Raw genomic sequence first — 21,820 nt, 5'->3', positions numbered from 1 at the left:
AATGGGCTCGCGGAAAAGAAGGAATTCCTTATTAATATGAGTAGTCTATCATCCCTAATAAGCCAGGATATCACACCCTCTCAACTTTTTAAAACATGTTATGCGGGTGAAATGATGATATCATGCCAACTTTCAACCTTTTCAGAGTTCATTTGAAGTGCTTTTCAATTTCAGGGTCATTTAGCTCAAAAAAAAATCAGTAAATGCATGAAAAATACCAAATAAAGTCAGAAAGGGTTGAAAATTGGTGATGTGGCTTTGAATGGTGCATTTTGAACACACAATAGGTCCGGAGTTCAAATAAGTTCAAGAAAATGAAATCCCTTTGTAACAGATGAGTTTTCGTTCGAAACCCTGATACTTCGAAAGAGATTGTCCATTTTGCATACGAAGTGCATCCAGTTTTTGTCGTAACCCTCTCAACTTTTTAGAACATGCTATGTGGGTGAAATGATGTTACCATGCCAACTTTCAACCTTTTCAGAGTTCATTTGAGGTTTGTAATAAAGCTTGGCCCAAATTGGGCAATGTTTTTACCACGACATATATGCGCCATGACGTGACACCATGCCAAGTTTCATTACTTTCTGGTGAGTTTTGAATTTATGTGGATTTAAAAATCGAGATTCTAAATGTTTTAGGACGAGCCAGATGCCGGTACGGTTGTAATTCATTCCCATTTCCCATGTATTTGAAGTTCAGATTTGAATTATGGATATTAAATGCCTAGGAAACTCAATTAGTGTATAAAAAGGCCAAACGAAAGCCGTGTTCCTACCAAACCGTGGTCGATGCCGCCCGTGATCTGAGTCGTGCATTCTGATTGGCCAGAACCGAAACCCCACGGATCGTACATCTGCACCGTTGGATGCTCCCAGATCGAACGACAACCCTCAGCCCTTTCGAGAGCACATGCAGTACATGGGTAAGCACTGTGCGTGTGCGTCGTGCTATCTCACGCTTCCTTCCCTTGTACGTTTTCTAAACAGGCTACCGTTTCCCGCCACTCCTCTCATCGGTTTCCCGCCTCTTCTCCCATCGGTTTCCCGCTACCAGTGTCCGTGCTCATTGAAGGCTAGGCGGCGACACACCAGCCACCACACACAGTTTCTAAAAGAACAAATGTGCGCGAGCAAAATGGTGCAGGTAGTGGCTTAACCGTGTGCAGTGTAAGTGCGCTGTAAAATCACCACGACTGCGCAAGCGCGAGCAAATGGTGGAGGTACTGGTTTAACCGTGTGCGATGCAAGTGCGCTGTGAAATCACTACGACCGCGAACGCGCGAGCAAAATGGTGCATGTGCTGGCTTAACCGTGCGCGATGCGAGGGTGCCGTAAAATCACCACGACTGCGCAAGCGCGAGAAAAATGGTGGAGGTACTGGCCTAACCATGTGCGATGCAAGTGCGCTGCAAAATCACCACGACTGCGCAAGCTAAAGGCGGGCGAGTTTATTTAGAAATTAGGACAAACCGTGTGCGACAGACCAGCTAGCTAGAAATATAAAAATAAACTACCCACCTTGAGCGTTGCAAAAATCGGCGGTTCCGCCACTTTTTGTTACTATCATACACGCATATTCTTATTGGACTGTGCGCGATCTTGGGCACTCCCGCCTCACAGCAATTCCTTTACCCCACTTTTAGTAGCCGCCATACTTCAACCGTCGCCCACACGCCTCCAGCACCGGCCTTATAGTAAAATTGCTGTAGTCGAGGCATTTGAACCATCGCCTCCCTCGTCCACCATCATCTCCGCACACCATTACTAAAATTTTCAGTAGCCGCGGTGTATCCTCAAACACCACAACCCCCCCACCACCACTACAGTCCCCCCACCCACCCCTCCCTCCTGGAACCCTAGCTCACGGCCGCCGCCAACCCATGCCAGTCTGCCCGTTCCTCCTAGCTTAGATAACAAAGTTCAGGTTACCCAGCGATTCCCATAACGTCGCCCCACTCCCCTGAGTTTTTAGATGAGGCCTGATATGTCTCCAACGTATCTACAATTTTTTATTGTTCCATGCTATTATATTATCTGTTTTGGATGTTTAATGGGCATTAATATGCTCTTTTATATTATTTTTGGGACTAACCTATTAACCGGAGGCCTAGTGCTAGTTTCTGTTTTTTTTGCCTATTTTAGAGTTTTGCAGAAAAGGATACCAAACGGAATGAAACCTTCGCGATGATCTTTCTTGGACCGAAAGCAAACCAGAAGACTTGGAGATGAAGTCGGAGACGCAACGAGACGTCCACGAGGAAGGAGGGCGCGCCCAGAGGGGTAGGCGTGCCCCCACCCTCGTGGGCCCCTCATAGCTCCACCGACCTAGTTCTTTCACCTATATATACTCTTATACCCTAAAAAACCAGGGGGGCCATGAAACCACTTTTTCACCGCCACAACCTTCTATACATGTGAGATCCCATCTTGGGGCCTTTTCCAGCAATCTGCCGGAGGGGGATTTGATCACGGAGGGCTTCTACGTCAACACCATTACCTCTCCGATGAAGCGTGAGCAGTTTACCATAGACCTTCGGGTCCATAGTTATTAGCTAGATGGCTTCTTCTCTCTCTTTGATTCTCAATACAAAGTTCTCCCTGATGTTCTTGGAGATCTATTCGATGTAATATTCTTTTGCGGTGTGTTTGCCGAGATTCGATGAAGTGTGGGTTTATGATCAAGATTATCTATGAATATTATTTGGTTCTTCTCTGAATTCTTATATGCATGATTTGATATCTTTGCAAGTCTCTTCGAATTATCGGTTTAGTTTGGCCTACAAGATTGATCTTTCTTGCCATGGGAGAAGTGCTTAGCTTTGGGTTCAATCTCGCGGTGTCCTTTCCCAGTGACAGTAGGGGCAGCAAGGCACGTATTGTATTGTTGCCATCGAGGATAAAAAGATGGCGTTTATATCATATTGCTTGAGTTTATCCCTCTACATCATGTCATCTTGCTTAATGCGTTACTCCATTCTTATGAACTTAATTTTCTAGATGCATGCTGGATAGCGGTCGCTGTGTGGAGTAATAGTAGTAGATGCAAGCAGGAGTTGGTCTACTTGACACGGACGTGATGCCTATGTTCATGATCATTGCCTTAGATGTCATCATAATTATGCGCTTTTCTATCAATTGCTCGGCAGTAATTTGTTCACCCACCGTAATACATGATATCTTGGGAGAAGCCACTAGTGAAACCTATGGCCCCCGGGTCTCTTTTCCATTATATTGCATCTCTTTTCCATATTATTGAATCTCGTTTACTATTTTGCAATCTTTACTTTCCAATCAATAAATCAAAAATACCAAAAATATTTACTTTATTATCTATATCAGATCTCACTTGTGCGAGTGACTATGAAGGGATTGACAACCCATTTATCGCGTTGGTTGCAAGTTTGTGACAACCTAGTTTTTGCCCTCTTCTTCTTTGCTTGATTTTCAGCCGAGTTGGTTTTGAATTTGGAGTTCTGAATCATTTCATTTGGACTTAACCACTTGGGTACCCCTTGATTTTCACCCAAGTGTTCCCTCTCCTCCTCTCAACCATCATTTCACGCCTAGCCAGCCCAAAAATATTGTTTGGAATATTTTTCTTAAATGAAAAATATTCATTTTGGCCTCCAAAACCTTAGCTAACCCTTTGAGCTCGAAAGCAACCCTAATTTTTCTTGCCCCAAAAATCTTGAGAAAAATCCCAATTATTCTTTGGATGCTAGGGCACCTTCCTGAGCAAAAATATTTCACCACTCTTTGGAATATTTTGGCTACAGAAAATAAAGTCACTTCTGGGCAGAAATGGTAGTTTCTACAACAACTACCTATTTACTAGCTCTGTTGTAGCTGGTTTTCCCTGTGCTTATTTACCTTAGCAAGAGATAGTAAAACCCCAAAGCTCAGCCCTTGAATCCCAGTGGTTTGATCACAGTAACTCTCCAAAGTTACTGTCCAGTAACTTGTCAGCAGCACAAGTTTACTTCTATTGCACCTGGAACCTAACCAAACCGTGGTAACAACTCAGTTTACTAAGGAGTACACGCCAGACATCTTTGTTAGTGCATAGGGTGGCATGATGTCATGGTTCATGCGGTGACCGTGTTTGTCCGAGCGTGCTGGCATGCAATACGCGCGCTCTGCACGTTGCCAGCGCCTTTGTGGAGCGCGTGCTCGCTGCCCAGCTAGCCAGAGCGTGCCGCACCTCGCCACCATCCTCATCTCCACCTCCATAACTCCTCCCTGCCGCTCGCCAATGCCGGAGTTCATTGCAGCGAGCACGGGCACGGTCCGGCCAACAGCACAGTGCACGCGCACTGTGTTCATCGCTATCCCCCTTGCTCCTGTGCTCGTCCGCGCCCGCGCACAGTTCCTGCGTGACCTCCGTTGTCTTCTCCCTCTCTCTCCGGCGTCGTTCGTTGCCGGGCGCCGTGGACAGGTGTCCTCTGGCGGAGCCCGAGCCCTCCTCGCCGCCCAGCTTATGAAAGCAGCCACCTACAGCCGCTTGGAGCACCACTCGCCACTCCCACTCCCTCCTAGAGCCAGTAGAAGCCGCAGCCTGGCTAGGCAGGTCGCGGGCTGCAGTCCCAGAGACGAGCTCGCCGGCGATCCCCTCTGGATCGTTCTCGCAGCTCTGGCCCCTCCCAAGCCAAGGCGACCCCGCCAGGGCCTCCGCCTCTCCTCCGTGAAGCCAACCCACCCCCCTGGAGCCTCTGGAGCCGCCCCAAGCCGCCATCTTCTTCCTCTCCGGCAACCTCTGCCCTCTGTCTTCGTTGGAGAGGTCAAATCCGATGCAGTCCGGTCACCGTTTGCTACGCTACGGGTACGGGCAGGTGCGCAAACATCTTCTCCGTCGATCCCTCCCTCTCGTTTGACTCCAAGAAGCCTCGTCGCTGGCGTGAGCTCCGGTGAAGCGCCGCCTCCCTCTGTTTCTCTTCCCCTCCCTCCGGCCTGACTAGCGGGGCCCGCTAGTCAGCCACTCATTACGCGCGCGAAGCGGTATGAGTGGTGGCGCCCTAGGAGTTTACGCTTTCGACGTCACCCCCCCTGTTTAATTATTTCAAATTCATTTAAATTCTGGAAACTTGAAATGGCCACAACTTTTTACCTGAAAGTCCAAATGCATTAATTCTTTTTTGCATTGTGTTTTTTGACCAAAAATCTAACAGCACCCAAAATATGGGATTTTTCCTTGCTGTCTGGATTTTCTGGTGAATTTCAGAAGGTTTCTTGATATTTTCTTTTTGTGGTTTTGATTATTTTCAGAAGAGCCAGCTTGTCTTGAGGATCACCAGGAGCTTTGTGAACCTCATCAACACTAAGGCAAGCCACAGTGACATTTTCATAGTGCCACTTCAATATTTTTGATTTTTCTACTTGAACTTATGAATATTTATGCATTTAAATTAGTTATATAATGATTATATTCTGTTAAATGCTTGTCATGTTAAAATGCTTGAACTACAGAATGTTTGAAGTGAATCTTGTTGGTAAGCTAAGGAAAACCTAGTTGCAAGTGATGAACAAATGATATGGTCATAAAGTTTGATAATTAGTTTAATTATTATTTTTGCATGATGAAAAATGATGAGATTACTAGAAATGATTCTGGTATAAGTGAGGTGTGATCTTAACCAGAGTAGAAGCATGAGTTGTTGATGGCTCCGTAGGAGCGTGGTTGGTTCAGTTGTTTGCATGGTTATGTGATGCATATGTTAAGTGATGCATAGTATGGCATTATGATACCTATTATTTTCACATTAAGTTGAACCTGATTAGTAACTCAACTTGAACATGTTGCGGACCGGGTCATGGTGCTGATGAAACGAGTCTTTCCCAGTGCAACCACATTTGCCGGTATGGGACAAACTTAATGCGTTTCATTGTCGTGCCTCTGGTCGGTGCCTCCATTTAGGGAAGGTTGTGGGCGTGTTGTACCCTGGCCCGGTAGGCAAGCATAACCTTGTGAGCCCGTTGTAAGTTATTTTTGGTATCGGATCCCAGAGTGGATTGTGGCGACAACGGTGGTCGAGGTGTCTGGAAGTAGATACGGTGCCACCCAGGACTAGCCCGATGGGGTTTGAGTCGGAATGGCTGGGAGAGTGTCATGACAATGAAATGGTTTCGTCGGAACACTGTTGGTCCACTTGAATGGGAGTGTGAGGCCATGGGTTCTGTAGTGTGGGTATAGTGTACTAACCTCTGCAGAGTGTTTTTTTAATCTATCAATAGCCGAGTCCACGGTTACGGACACGCTCGAAAGTAGGGTACACCATGGGTCAACACTTAATAAAATATGCACACTAAATTTTTACTGAAGATGGCAGTGAGGACATCGTGTTGAGTTTGGCCATGAGTTGGTCGGGTTGTGATCGCCGTAAGGATCACAGGCCAAGAGATGGTCGGGTTATGATCGCCGTAAGGATCATAGGCCATGAATTGGTCGGGTGGTGATCGGCGAAAGGATCACACATGTGTTCTAGAAGTTATCATGTTTGTGGTCTGGAAATGATCACGTCCAGTAAGCACATCCGTGGAACAAGTACCAGTTGAGCATAGTCACAGCATATTAGATGTATGGTTGCATTGTTGCTTAAATGGTTAAATATCCTGATATTGTTTGTCATTATGTTTATGCTTATTGTGAGCTTGCAAGTACATTCAATGTACTGACCTGGCGTGTCATGCCATATTTTCGGAAAGTCTCGTTGGGAAGGAGTGTTGTCCGAGTCTAGGCCATGTCCACATCGGTGTCCTTGTGCTATGGAGCCCCGCTACGACGTTGTTCCGCTACAGAGTAGTTGTCATGATCGAGGCCCCTTTATGTTCACTAAATAATGTACATATTGTTCAGCCGCACTGTGTGTGCCACTTGGCCTCGCTAACTGTTGTAATATAAACTATGCTCCGCTAGCATGAATAAAGCGGTTGATTTTTTGTACCATGTTGTTATGTGTTGCCAGAAGACAAGATCTCTGGGCTGGAAATGCAATGTAAACTGGTCGTTCTGAGCCGGGGTGCCACAACGCTTGGTATCAGAGCCGCGCTAACTGTAGGCCACACTAGACTAAGCCGAGTTAACTAGACGTAGATACAAGTTGTAGCTGAGTGCCGGTAATAATTGTAGTTGGTTGTTGCATTACATGCGCTGATTTTATTTTTATGCTAACTTGCTAATGGTTGTGAGTGTAGATGGCTCCTATGCTGTATCCATGCCAGATGCATCTGATGCTGTACACGTTGCCGCATCTCCTTCGTAACGTTTGGCGTCGGCTGTACCCTCACGGAGACGATCCAGCCTATCGTGTGTACCGGGAGCGCCTAGCTGACTCAGTGTATGAGTATCACGCCGTGGTTACTCTGCATGCTAGTTCCGATTCCATCTCTTACACTCGTACCTCCCGTAGCGGCTATGCTTCTACCGTTTCTCAGGCTGTCCAGTTTGCTGCATTCGAGGTACTTGTTGAGCTCCACTACAACGAGGTCCGGATGCAGAACCACCCAGGTTTCCACTACTATCCTTCTCTCCACGATAATGGGTGTGTCCGTTTCCCTGTCATTGATCCGGAGTCTGATAGTGTAGCTAGTCACCTCTCTCGCTACATCACTGTTAGCTATCTTCTGATCTATGAGCTGGCTTGTGAGCTGAGTCGTGCCCGTTCTGCTTTAGCTTCTACTTTAGTCTCTGCTTGCTCAACCACTGTTTCTCCATCTATAGGATTTACTCCTACATTCCCGCCAGTTCTAGATCCCCTGTTTCTCCGGTTACCCCTCCGAGTAGCTCGGGCACCGCGACAGCGAGTCCACTTAGTGCTCCTGCTGAGTGGGTTTCCCTCCTCGCCACTCTTGTAGCCCCGATGATCCACCCTCCACCTGCCCCAGAGGGAGAGCCCTCGAGGTAGCATCTTCGTGTCACTTTTAACCCAGAGGTCTCTGTTAACCCCGTCAGTTCTGGATCCGAGTCTGCTTCAGGAGAGGACCTCGCAGCCCCAGCAGAGCAGTAGAGCTTTCGAGTATTCTCAGTCGTTGGGATGGAGTATGGGTGTAGTCATACGAGCTATGATGTTTTGTTTCATGTACGAGGGTAGTTGGACCTGGCATGTTGTTATCTTTCATGTATGAGTCTATGTATAATTATGTTGAACTTTATCCGCTCTGTTTTATTCGTCATTTCGGTTTTATTCGGGTTTTTGTCGCTGGCTTCTCCCCAGTTTATTCTTGAATGCTTCTCATCTCGGTTGCGATTATTTGGGAAAAATCATATTAGGATGACGCGGGGAAGCTGCAGTAGCAATGTTCGCGACGGTTCTCCTGTTCGGCGTTCCGCACGACAGGCAGGACAATCACTCGAGCCGTACGTTCCACCACCGCCTCCACCGCCAAATCCGCCCTCTACCGAGCAAATAATGCGTATGTTCGAGGAATGACGAAATAATGATCTGATGGAAATATTCAGAAGTATCCAAGCAATGGTTGTACAGAATGGAAATCAGCCCGTCCCTCACTCCAAGTTATCTGATTTTCAAAGGACTAAGCCTCCCAGTTCCAGTCAGGCCATAGATCCCTTGGATGCAGATGATTGGCTGAGAACTATGGAAAATAAGCTTGAGGTTGCTTGAACTGATGAAGAGGATAAGGTTCCGTTTGTAACACATTATCTGGAAGGCGCTGCTGCCATATGGTGGGAAAATGAAAAGGCCATAGGGACTGATAATGAAGCAATTACCTGGTCAAGATTCAAGGAGCAATTCCGGAGATATCACATCCCTGCGGGAATCATGAAGACTAAGCAGCGTGAATTTCTCACGCTCCTCCAAGGAAGTCAGTCAGTGGGGGAATATTTGAAGAAATTTAATCACCTGTCACATTACTCTCAATATGACGTAGCCACTGAAGAAAGGAAGATGGACAGATTTCTTGGTGGATTAAACCCGCAACTTCGCTGTGCTCTTAGTGTGTTCGATTTCCCAGATTTCTAAACCCTGGTGAACAAGGCTTTCATTGCTGAAAGGGAGCACAAGCTTGCATCAGATAATAAGTCTGGTCATAACGATCACAAGCGCAAGTTTGAGCCTAGAAAGGAAATGCAACTAGTGCAGAAGGTTCGTACCTGGAAGCCAACTCCGGTGGCATACCAGCCTACCTGGCAACAAAATGTTAACAAGGCCACCACCCAAGTCAAGAATGACGTGCTCAACCCAGTTTTGGAGAACCGCCTGCGCAATAATTCCTGTTACAGTTGTGGACAAACCGGACATTATGCTAAACAGCGTCCCAAGAACAACTGAACCAATGTTACGTTCAAGCCACAAGTCCATTATTTGGAGGCAGGTCCAAGTCAGCACGAGGTCACGGGATACATTCATCACATTTCCGTCGATGAAGCCCAAGAAAATCCCGAAGTCGTCATTGGTATGTTCCCTGTTAATAACATACCTGCAGTAATTTTATTTGACTCTGGGGCTTCCCACTCTTTTATTTCTTGGAGTTTTGTTGCCCAAAACAAATTTCCTTGTTCGCTTCTGGGCAAGAATATGCTGGTACAAACCCCGGGATCCCTTATCAGAAGCAATTTAGTTTGCCGCAATCTGGAAGTCATTATCAACGAAATCCGTTTTCCAACGTCTTTGATACTTATTGAGTCTGATAAATTGGATGTTATCTTGGGTATGAATTGGCTGACTCAGTACCAAGTATGCATAAATTGTGCAACCTGAGAAGTCAACTTGACCAGCCAAGATGGGCAAACTACAAAGTTTATTGCTCGTAGGAGCATACCCTCCAAGGAAATGGTCTTTACAGCAATAACTGATATGGAATTAATTCCGGTGGTTAGTGAGTTTTCTGATGTATTCCCAGAAGAACTGCCAGGCATGCCACCTGATCGAGAGCTTGAGTTTGCAATAGAACTTGTGCCCAGAACCACCCCAATACATAAGAAATATTATCGAATGCCATCATCCGAATTAGTGGAGCTAAAGAAACAGCTTGATGAAATGCTCCAAAAAGGGTATATCCGCCCCAGCTCCTCACCATGGGGATCGCCTGCTATTTTTGTGGACAAGAAAGATGGCAACCTCCGCATGTGTGTGGTTTACCGTCAGCTGAATGATGTCACGATCAAAAACAAATACCCTCTGCCAAGAATTGATGATTTGTTTGATCAGCTCAGTGGATCTAAGGTATTCTCAAAGATTGATTTGCGGACTGGATACTATCAGCTCAAAATTAAAAAGGAGGATATTCCCAAGACCGCATTCAGTACTCGCTACGGTCTCTATGAATAAACAGTCATGTCCTTCGGCCTCACCAACGCCCTCGCTTTCTTCATGCACATGATGAATAAAGTATTCATGGATTTCCTCGATAAGTTCGTGGTCGTCTTCATCGATGATATACTTATTTACTCAAGAATTGAAGAAGAGCATAAGGAACACCTCCGAGCAGTGTTATAACGACTCTGTGAGCACCCGTTATACGCCAAATTCAGTAAATGCGAGTTTTGGCTCAAGCAAGTTGGATTCCTCGGGCATGTGCTATCCGCTGAAGGTATAGCCATGGACCCAAGCAAGGTGAAAGATGTGCTCGACTGGTTGCCACCCTCCACCGTATCTCAGATCCGGAGTTTTCTTGGATTAGCAGGATACTACCGCTGTTTCATTGAAGGGTTCTCCAAGATTGCTAAGCCCATGATGGAGCTGCTCGAAAAGGATAAGAAGTTTGAATGGACTTTGGACTGTGAGAAAAGTTTCACCGAGTTGAAGAAACGTTTGAGAACTGCGCCAGTATTAACACTTCCTGATATCTACCACAGTTTTGACGTATACTGCGATGCTTCCCGACAAGGGCTAGGATGCGTACTTATGCAAGATGGCAAGGTAGTAGCTTATGCCTCGCAGCAGCTACGGCCCCACGAAGGGAATTACCCCACTCATGATTTGGAATTGGCCGCGGTAGTTCATGCTTTGAAAATTTGGAGACACTACCCCATCGGGAAAAGGTGCCAAATTTTTACCGATCACAAAAGTCTCAAATATATATTTACAGCCGGATTTAAATCTCTATCAACGAAGATGGCTTGAGTTGGTCAAGGATTACGACCTTGGAATAAATTACCATCCGGGTAAGGCCAATGTGGTTGCCGATGCACTCAGTCCAAAACCCGTAAGTTTAAACATCATGTTGGAATCTTTGCCTTCCGAGCTTAAAGAGGAGATAGCTCAGCTCAACCTGGTCATATGTGAGGTTGGCCTTGCCAATATTCTGAAGGTTACCCCTACTCTTGAGGAAGAAATCCGCAAAGCCCAGTCAGGCGATGCCGATCCGCAGAAACGTATCAAGTTTTCCGATTTCTCGAAGGATCAATACGGTACCCTCCGATTCAGGGGAAGGATTTGTGTGCCTAATCAAGCTGCTCTGAAGCAGAAAATTTTGTCTGAAGCCCACGAGTCCTCGTATTGAATCCAACCTGGAGGAACGAAAATGTATGAATACCTTCGACAAATATTCTGGTGGGATGGAATGAAGAAAGACATTGCTTATTTCGTAGCCTGTTGCGACATTTGCAACAAAGTAAAGGCAGAACATCAGAAACCAGCCGGACTTCTCCAACCACTGCTAGTATCACAATGGTAATGTGATGATGTCTGCATGGATTTCATCACAGGACTACCTAAGACCCGACGAGGCAATAATGCGATCTGGGTCATAGTAGACACATTAACCAAGGTGGCCCACTTCCTCCCAATCAAGACCTCATATCGAGCAGACGAACTCGCACGACTGTATGTATCCAGAATTGTCAGTCTGCATGGAGTTCCCCGAACCATCACTTCTGACCGAGGTTCGCTTTTCACCTCTGCTTTTTGGTCTCGCCTCCATCAGGCCCTCGAAACAGAGTTGAAATATAGTACCACTTATCATCCTCAGACAGATGGGCAGACAGAAAGAGTAAATCAGATACTCGAAGATATGCTCCGAGCCTGTGTTTTGGCCCAAGGATCACAATGGGAAGATTGCTTACCATACGCCGAGTTGTCGTATAACAATGGGTTCCAGACCAGTTTGAAGATGTCACCATATGAAGCTTTGTATGGCCGTAAGTGCTGCACTCCAGTAAATTGGTCTCAAACCAGAGATAGCCGTATTTTCGAAACAGATCTCATGCTGCAAGCCGAAAAGCAAGTCAAGGAGATCCAAGACAGATTGCAATTGGCCAAATCGTGGCACAAAAGTTATTACGATGCAAAGCACCGATAGATCAGCTTTGAACCCGGAGAACATGTCTACCTTCGAGTTACACCTATGAAAGGAATAAAAAGGTTTCAAACCCGTGGAAAATTGGCACCTAGGTTTATTGGTCCATTTCCCGTTATAACACGAGTAGGTGTTGTGGCATATCAGTTGGAGTTGCCCCCTGAGCTGTCAGACGTGCACAACGTGTTCCATGTTTCCCAACTGCGACGGTGCATATCACTGCCCGAGAAAAAGACCGATTTGACAGAGATAGAGCTGGCAAAGGACTTGACCTACAAAGCGAGGCCAGTGAAAATTTTGGATCAGATGGAAAGGGTCACTCGCAGTAAATCACGGAAGTTTTACAAGGCCCAATGGATGCATCATATCGAGTCAGAATCAACCTGGGAATCAGATGAGTTTCTAAGGGCATGTTATCCAGAATGGTTTTCCCAAGCAACCGAATCTCGAGGACGAGATTCATTCCAAGTGGGGGAGGTTTGTGACAGCCTGGTTTTTGCCCTCTTCTTCTTTGCTTGATTTTCAGCTGAGTTGGTTTTGAATTTGGAGTTCTGAATCATTTCATTTAGACTTAACCACTTGGGTACCCCTTGATTTTCACCCAAGTGTTCCCTCTCCTCCTCTCATCCATCATTTCACCCCTGGCCAACCCAAAAATATTGTTTGGAATATTTTTATTAAATGAAAAATATTCATTTTGGCCTCCAAAACCCTAGCTAACCCTTTGATCTCCAAAGCAACCCTAATTTTTCTTGCCCCAAAAATCCTGAGAAAAATCCCAATTATTCTTTGGACCCTAGGGTACCTTTCTGAGCAAAAATATTTCACCACTCTTTGGAATATTTTGGCTACAGAAAATAAAGTCACTTCTGGGCAGAAATGGTAGTTTCTACAGCAACTACCTTTTTACTAGCTCCATTGTAGCTGGTTTTCCCTGTGCTTATTTACCTTAGTAAGAGATAGTAAAACCCCAAGCTCAGCCCTTGAAGCCCAGTGGTTTGATCACAGTAACTCTCCAAAGTTACTGTCCAGTAACTTGTCAGGAGCACAAGTTTACTTCTACTGCACTTGGAACCTAACCAACCGGTGGTAACAACTCAGTTTACTAAGGACTACACGCCAGACATCTTTGTTAGTTCATAGGGTGGCCTGATGTCACGGTTCACGCGGTGACCACGTTCGTCCGAGCGTGCTCGCATGAAACACGCACGCTCTGCGCGTCGCCAGCGCCTCTGTGGAGTGCGTGCTCGCTGCCCAGCTAGCCAGAGCGTGCCGCACCTCGCCACCATCCTCGTCTACACCTCTGTAACTCCTCCTTGCCGCTCGCCGACACCGGAGCTTGCCACAGCGAGCACCGGCACGGTCCGGCCAACGGCACAGTGCACACACACTGTATTTGTCGCTATCCCCCTCGCTCTTGTGCTCGTCCGCGCCTGCGCACAGTTCCTGCGTGACCTCCTTCATCTTCTCCCTCTCTCTCTGGCGCCATTCGTCGCTGGGCGCCATGGATAGGTGTCCTCCGGCGGAGCCCAATCCCTCCTCGCTGCCCCGCCTATAAAAGCAGCCACCCGCAGCCGCTTGGAGCACCACTTGCCACTCCCACTCCCTCCTAGAGCCAGTAGAAGCTGCAACCCGGTCGGGCATGCCGCGGGCTGCCGTCCCAGAGCCGAGCTTGCCGGCGATCCCCTCCGGATCGTTCCCGCAGCTCCGGCCCCTCCCAAACCAAGGCGACCCCACCAGGGCCTCTGCCTCTCCTCCGTGAAGCCAACCCACCCCCATGGAGCCCCTGGAGCCGCCCAAAGCCGCCGTCTTCTTCCTCTCCGGCAACCTCCACCCTCTGCCTCCACTCGAGAGGTCAAATCCGATGCCGTCTGGTCACCGTTTGCTACGCTACGGGTAAGGGCAGGTGCGCAAACATCTTCTCCGTCGATCCCTCACTCTCGTTTGACTCCAAGAAGCCTCGTCGCCAGCGTGAGCACCGGCGAAGCGCCGTCTCCCTCTGTTTCTCTTACCCCTCCCTCCGGCCTGACTAGCAGGGCCCGCTAGTCAGCCACTCATTACGCGCGCAAAGCGGTATGAGTGGTGGCGCCCCGGGAGTTTACGCTTTTGACGTCACCCCCCCTGTTTAATTATTTCAAATTCATTTAAATTCCAGGAAACTTCAAATAGCCACAACTTTTTACCAGAAAGTCCAAATGCATTGATTCTTTTTGCATTGTGTTCTTTGACCAAAAATCTAAAATCACCCAATAGATGGGATTTTTCCTTGCTGTCTGGATTTTCTGGTGAATTTCAGAAGATTTCTTGATATTTTCTTTTTGTGGTTTTGATTATTTTCCGAAGAGCCAGCTTGTCTTGCGGATCACCAGGAGCTTTTGAACCTCATCAGCACTAAGGCAAGCCACAGTAACATTTTCATAGTGCCACTTCAATATTTGTGATTTTTCTACTTGAACTTATGAATATTTATGCATTTAAATTAGTTATATAATTATTATATTCTGTTAAATGCTTGTCATGTTATAATGCTTGAACTACAGAATGTTTGAAGTGAATCTTGTTGGTAAGCTAAGGAAAACCTAGTTGCAAGTGATGAATAAATGAGATGGTCATAAAGTTTGATAATTAGTTTAATTATTATTTTTGCATGATGAAAAATGATGAGTTTACTAGAAATGATTCTGGTATAAGTGAGGTGTGATCTCAACCAGAGTAGAAGCATGAGTTGTTGATGGCTCCGTAGGAGCGTGGTTGGTTCAGTTGTTTGCATGATTATGTGATGCATATGTTAAGTGATGCATAGTATGGCATTATGACACCAGTTATTTTCACATTAAGTTGAACCTGATTAATAACTCAACTTGAACATGTTGCTGACCGGGTCATGGTGCTGATGAAACGAGTCTTTCCCAGTGCAACCACATTTGCCGGTATGGGACAAACTTAATGCGTTTCATTGTCGTGCCTCTGGTCGGTGCCTCCATTTAGGGAAGGTTGTGGGCGTGTTGTACCCTGGCCCGGTAGGCAAGCATAACCTTGTGAGCCCGTTGTAAGTTATTTTTTGGTATCGGATCCCAGAGTGGATTGTGGCGACAACGGTGGTCGAGGTGTCTGGAAGTAGATATGGTGCCACCCAGGACTAGCCCGATGGGGTTTGAGTCGGAATGGCTGGGAGAGTGTCATGACAATGAAATGGTTTCGTCGGAACACTGTTGGTCCACTTGAATGGGAGTGTGAGGCCATGGGTTCTGTAGTGTGGGTATAGTGTACTAACCTCTGCAGAGTGTTTTTTTAATCTATCGATAGCCGAGTCCACGGTTACGGACACGCTCGAAAGTAGGGTACACCATGGGTCAACACTTAATTAAATATGCACACTAAATTTGTACTAAGGATGGCAGTGAGGCCATCGTGTTGAGTTTGGCCATGAGTTGGTCGGGTTGTGATCGCCGTAAGGATCACGAGCCAAGAGATGGTCGGGTTATGATCGCCGTAAGGATCATAGGCCATGAATTGGTCGGGTGGTGATCGCCGAAAGGATCACACATGTGTTTTAGAAGTTATCATGTTTGTGGTCTGGAAATGATCACGTCCGGTAAGCACATCCGTGGAACAAGTACCAGTTGAGCATAGTCACATCATATTAGATGTATGGTTGCATTGTTGCTTAAATGGTTAAATATCCTGATATTGTTTGTCATTATGTTTATGCTTATTGTGAGCTTGCAAGTACATTCAATGTACTGACCTGGCGTGTCATGCCAGATTTCAGGAAAGTCTCGTTGGGAAGGAGTGCTGTCCGAGTCTAGGCCGTGTCCACATCGGTGTCCTTGTGCTATGGAGCCCCTCTACAACGTTGTTCCGCCGCCTAGTAGTTGTCATGATCGAGGCCCTTTATGTTCACTAAATAATGTACACATTGTTCAGCCGCACCATGTGTGCCGCTTGGCCTCGCTAACTGTTGTAATATAAACTATGCTCCGCTAGCATGAATAAAGCGGTTGATTTTTTGTACCATGTTGTTGTGTGTTGCCAGAAGACAAGATCTCTGGGCTGGCAGTGCAAGGTAAACCGTTCGCTCTAAGCCGGGGTGCCACAAAGTTATTGATTGTTTGTCCAGGTATTCGATGACTTGTGCGTCGTCTCCTACTGGATTGATACCTTGGTTCTCAAAACTGAGGGAAATACTTACACTACTTTGCTGCATCACCCTTTCCTCTTCAAGGGAAAACCAATGCAAGCTCAAGAGGTAGCAAGAAGGATTTCTGGTGTCGTTGTCGGGGAGATCTACGCCGAGTCAAGCCATACCAAGTACCCATCATAAACTCTTCTCCCTTGCACTACATTATTTTCCATTCGCCTCTCATTTTCCTCTCCCCCACTTCTAAAACAATTTTTGAAAACCTTTCCCTTCTCTTCGCCACTCTTCCGTTCGTCTCTTTTCGCTTGCTTCTTTGTGCTTGTGTGTTGGCTTTGATGGATCTGCCAAAAAGCATTGATCCTCACCTTAGGAGGTTGGAAGAAATTGAAACAACGTTAGAAGTTTTATGTCTTTGCAATTTGAGCATAATAATTTCTTCAGAAACGAGCTTAAAGAACAAAAAAGTTTTATGGAGTACATGAATAAAGAGCTCGATGATATGTCTAAGGAATTTTATGGTTTGAAATCTCAGTTTGCTCATCTTGAAAAATTAGTAGGCCAAATTTCTGATAGACAAGCCACTTTAGTTAATAAGATGGCCGCTAAACCGGAAAATCTACATAATAATGATGAAGATATAAAAGTGATTGATGTGACTCTTATTAAATCTTTGTTTTTCAATATGAAGCTTGATAAGGATGGGACTAGAGATGAGTCAACTTTAGTTAAAAGGCGTCCCAATGATTCAGAGCTTTTTGATCTAGATGCAAAAATTGATAAAAGTGGGATTGAAGAGGTCAAAACTTTAAATAGCACTGAACCCACTATTTTGGATTTCAAGAAATTTAATTATGATAATTGCTCTTTGATAGATTGTATTTCCTTGTTGCAATCCGTGTTAAATTCTCCTCATGCTTATAATCAAAATAAAGCTTTTACTAAACATATCGTTGATGCTTTGATGCAATCTTATGAAGAAAAGCTTGAACTAGAAGTTTCTATCCCTAGAAAACTTTATGATGAGTGGGAACCTACTATTAAAATTAAGATTAAATATTATGAATGTTATGCTTTGTGTGATTTGGGTGCTAGTGTTTCCACGATTCCAAAAACTTTATGCGATGTGCTAGGTTTCCATGAATTTGATGATTGTTCTTTAAATTTGCATCTTGCTGATTCCACCATTAAGAAACCTATGGGAAGTATTAATGATGTTCTTATTGTTGCAAATCGGAATTATGTGCCCGTAGATTTCATTGTTCTTGATATAGATTGCAATCCTACATGTCCTATTATTCTTGGTAGACCTTTCCTTAGAACGATCAATGCAATTATTGATATGAAAGAATGAAATATTAGATTCCAATTTCCATTAAGGAAGGGCATGGAACACTTTCCTAGGAAGAAAATTAAATTGCCTTATGAATCTATTATGAGAGCCACTTATGGATTACATACCAAAGATGGCAATACCTAGATCTATTCTTTTTTTATGCCTAGCTAGGGGCGTTAAACGATTACGCTTGTTGGGAGGCAACCCAATGAATAAAATTTTATTTTTGCTTTTTGCTTTCTGTTCTTGAGTGTTATCACAATTATGCTACTGTTATGATTGTGATTTTTGTGTTTTAGTTAGTGTTTGTGCCAAGTAGAACCTTTGGGATGACTTGGGTGAAGTCTTTGCGATCTTGCTGTAAAAACAGAAACTTTTGCGCTCACGAGAATAGCTGTCATTTTTTTTACAGAAGAGTGATTTTAGGTTGATTCTTTTTGCAGAAGATTAATAGACAAATTCCTTACGTCTAGAAGTTTATTTCAGAATTTTTGGAGTTACATAAGTATTCGAAAGTTACCGATTTCTACAGACTGTTCTATTTCAGAATCTATGAGTAGTATGGGGGGGGGGGTTATGAACCATAGAGAAGTTGGAATACAGTATGTTTAAGACCAATATAAATAAATAATGATTTCATTATAGTAACTAAAAGTGGTGGTTTATTTTCTTTTACTAACGTAGCTCATGAGATTTTCTGTTGAAGTTTTGTGTTGTGAAGTTTTCAAGTTTTGGGTAAAGATTTGATGGATTTTGGAATAAGGAGTGGCAAGATCATAAGCTTGCGGATGCCCAAGGAACACCAAGGTAAAATTCAAGGACAACCAGAAGCCTAAGCTTGGGGATGCCCCGGAAGGTATCCCCTCTTTCGTCTTCGTATATCGGTAACTTTACTTGAGGCTATATTTTTATTCACCAGATGATATGTGTTTTGCTTGGAGCGTCTTGTATGATTTGAGTCTTTGCTTTTTAATTTACCACAGTCATCCTTGTTGTACACACCTTTTTGGAGAGACATGCATGAATCGTGATTTATTATAATACTCTATGTGCTTCACTTATATCTTTTGAGCTAGACAATATTGCTCTAGTGCTTCACTTATATCTTTTTAGAGCATGGCGGTGGTTTTATTTTATAGAAATTATTGATCTCTCATGCTGCACTTATATTATTTTGAGATTCTTTTAGAACAGCATGGTAATTTGCTTTGGTTATAAAATTAGTCCTAATATGATGGGCATCCAAGATGGGTATAATAAAAACTTTCATATAAAGTGCATTGAATACTGTGAGAAGTTTGATTCTTTATGATTGTTTTGAGATATGAAGATGGTGATATTAGAGTCATGCTAGTAGAGTAGTTGTGAATTTGAGAGATACTTGTGTTAAATATTGTGATTCCCATAGCATGCACGTATGGTGAACCATTATGTGATGAAGTTGGAGCATGATTTATTTATTGATTGTCTTCCTTATGAGTGGCGGTCAGGGACGAGCGATGGTCTTTTCCTACCAATCTATACCCCTAGGAGCATGAGCGTAGTACTTCATTTTGATAACTAAAAGATTTTTGCAATAAGTATGTGAGTTCTTTATGACTAATGTTGAGTCCATGGATTATACGCACTCTCACCCTTCCACCATTGCTAGCCTCTCTAGTACCGCGCAACTTTCGCCAGTACCATACACCCACCATATACCTTCCTCAAAACAGCCACCATACCAACCTATTATGGCATTTCCATAGCCATTCCAAGGTATATTGCCATGCAACTTTCCATCGTTCCGTTTATTATGACACACTCCATCATGGTCATATTGCCTCGTATGATCATGTAGTTGACATCGTATTTGTGGCAAAGCCACCGTTCATAATTTTTCATACATGTCACTCTTGAATCATTGCACATCCTGGTACACCGCCGGAGGCATTCATATAGAGTCATATTTTGTTCTAAGTATCGAGTTGTAATTCTTGAGTTGTAAGTAAATAAAAGTGTGATGATCTTCATTATTAGAGCATTGTCCCAGTGAGGAAAGGATGATGGAGACTATGATTCCCCCACAAGTCGGGATGAGACTCCGGACAAAAAAAAGAAAAAAAAGAGGCCATAAAAAGGAGAGAAAAGTCCCAAATAATAAAATGAGAGAAAAAGAGAGAAGGGACAATGCTACTATCCTTTTACTACACTTGTGCTTCAAAGTAGCACCATGATCTTCATGATAGAGAGTCTCCTATGTTGTCACTTTCATATACTAGTGGGAAATTTTCATTATAGAACTTGGATTGTATATTCCAATGATGGGCTTCCTCAAAGTGCCCTAGGTCTTTGTGAGCAAGTAAGTTGGATGCACACCCACTTAGTTTCTTTTGTTGAGCTTTCATACACTTATAGCTCTAGTGCATCCGTTGCATGGCAATCCCTACTCACTCACATTGATATCTATTGATGGGCATCTCCATAGCCCGTTGATACGCCTAGTTGATGTGAGACTATCTTCTCCTTTTTGTCTTCTCCACAACCACCATTCTATTCCACCTATAGTGCTATGTCCATGGCTCACACTCATGTATTGTGTGAAGATCGAAAAAGTTTGAGAACATCAAAAGTATGAAACAATTGCTTGGCTTGTCATCGGGGTTGTGCATGATTAAATACTTTGTGTGATGAAGATAGAGCATAACCAAACTATATGATTTTGTAGGGATAGCTTTATTTGGCCATGTTATTTTGAGAAGACATGATTGCTTTGTTAGTATGCTTGAAGTATTATTATTTTTATGTCAATATTAAACTTTTGTCTTGAATCTTTCGGATTTGAACATTCATGCCACAATAAAGAAAATTACATTGATAAATATGTTAGGTAGCATTTCACATCAAAAATTCTGTTTTTATGATTTACCTACTCGAGGACGAGCAGGAATTAAGCTTGGGGACGCTTGATACGTCTCCAAAGTATCTATAAGTTTTTATTGTTCCATGCTATTATATTATATGTTTTGGATGTTTAATGGGCTTTAATATGCTCTTTTATATTATTTTTGGGACTAACCTATTAACCGGAGGCCTAGTGCCAGTTTTTGTTTTTTTTGCCAATTTTAGAGTTTTGCAGAAAAAGAATACCAAACGGAGTCCAAACAGAATGAAACCTTCGTGATGATCTTATTGAAATATTCCCTAGAGGCAATAATAAAATGATTATTATTATATTTCCTTGTTCACGATAATTGTCTATTATTCATGCTATAATTGTGTTATCCAGAAATCATAATACATGTGTGAATAAATAGACCACAACATGTCCCTAGTAAGCCTCTAGTTGACTAGCTCGTTGATCAACAGATAGTCGTGGTTTCTTGACTATGGACATTGGATGTCGTTGATAACGGGGTCACATCATTAGGAGAATGATGTGATGGACAAGACCCAATCCTAAGCATAGCACAAGATTGTGTAGTTCGTTTGCTAGAGATTTTCCAATGTCAAGTATCATTTCCTTAGACCATAAGATCGTGTAACTCCCGGATACCGTAGGAGTGCTTTGGGTGTACCAAACGTCACAACGTAACTAGGTGACTATAAAGGTATACTACAGGTATCCCCGAAAGTATCTGTTGGGTTGACACGGATCGAGACTGGGATTTGTCACTCTGTATGACGGAGAGGTATCTCTGGGCCCACTCGGTAATGCATCATCGTAATGAGCTCAACATGACCAAGTGTTTGGTCATGGGATCATGCATTATGGTACGAGTAAAGTGACTTGCTGGTAACGAGGTTGAACGAGGTATTGGGATACCGATGATCGAATCTCGGGCAAGTAACGTACCGATTGACAAAGGGAATTGTATACGGGATTGCTTGAATCCTCGACATCGTGGTTCATCTGATGAGATCATCGAGGAGCATGTGGGAGCCAAAGTGGGTATCCAGATCCCGCTATTGGTTATTGACCGGAGAACTGTCTCTTTCATGTCTGCATGATTCCCGAACCCGTAGGGTCTACACACTTAAGGTTCAGTGATGCTAGGGTTGTAGAGATATTAGTATGCGGAAACCCGAAAGTTGTTCGGAGTCCCGGATGAG

Source organism: Triticum dicoccoides, chromosome 3B (genome assembly GCF_002162155.2).
Source record: "Triticum dicoccoides isolate Atlit2015 ecotype Zavitan chromosome 3B, WEW_v2.0, whole genome shotgun sequence".
Classification (NCBI taxonomy): domain Eukaryota; kingdom Viridiplantae; phylum Streptophyta; class Magnoliopsida; order Poales; family Poaceae; genus Triticum; species Triticum dicoccoides.
Note: the sequence above shows the minus strand (reverse complement) of the source record.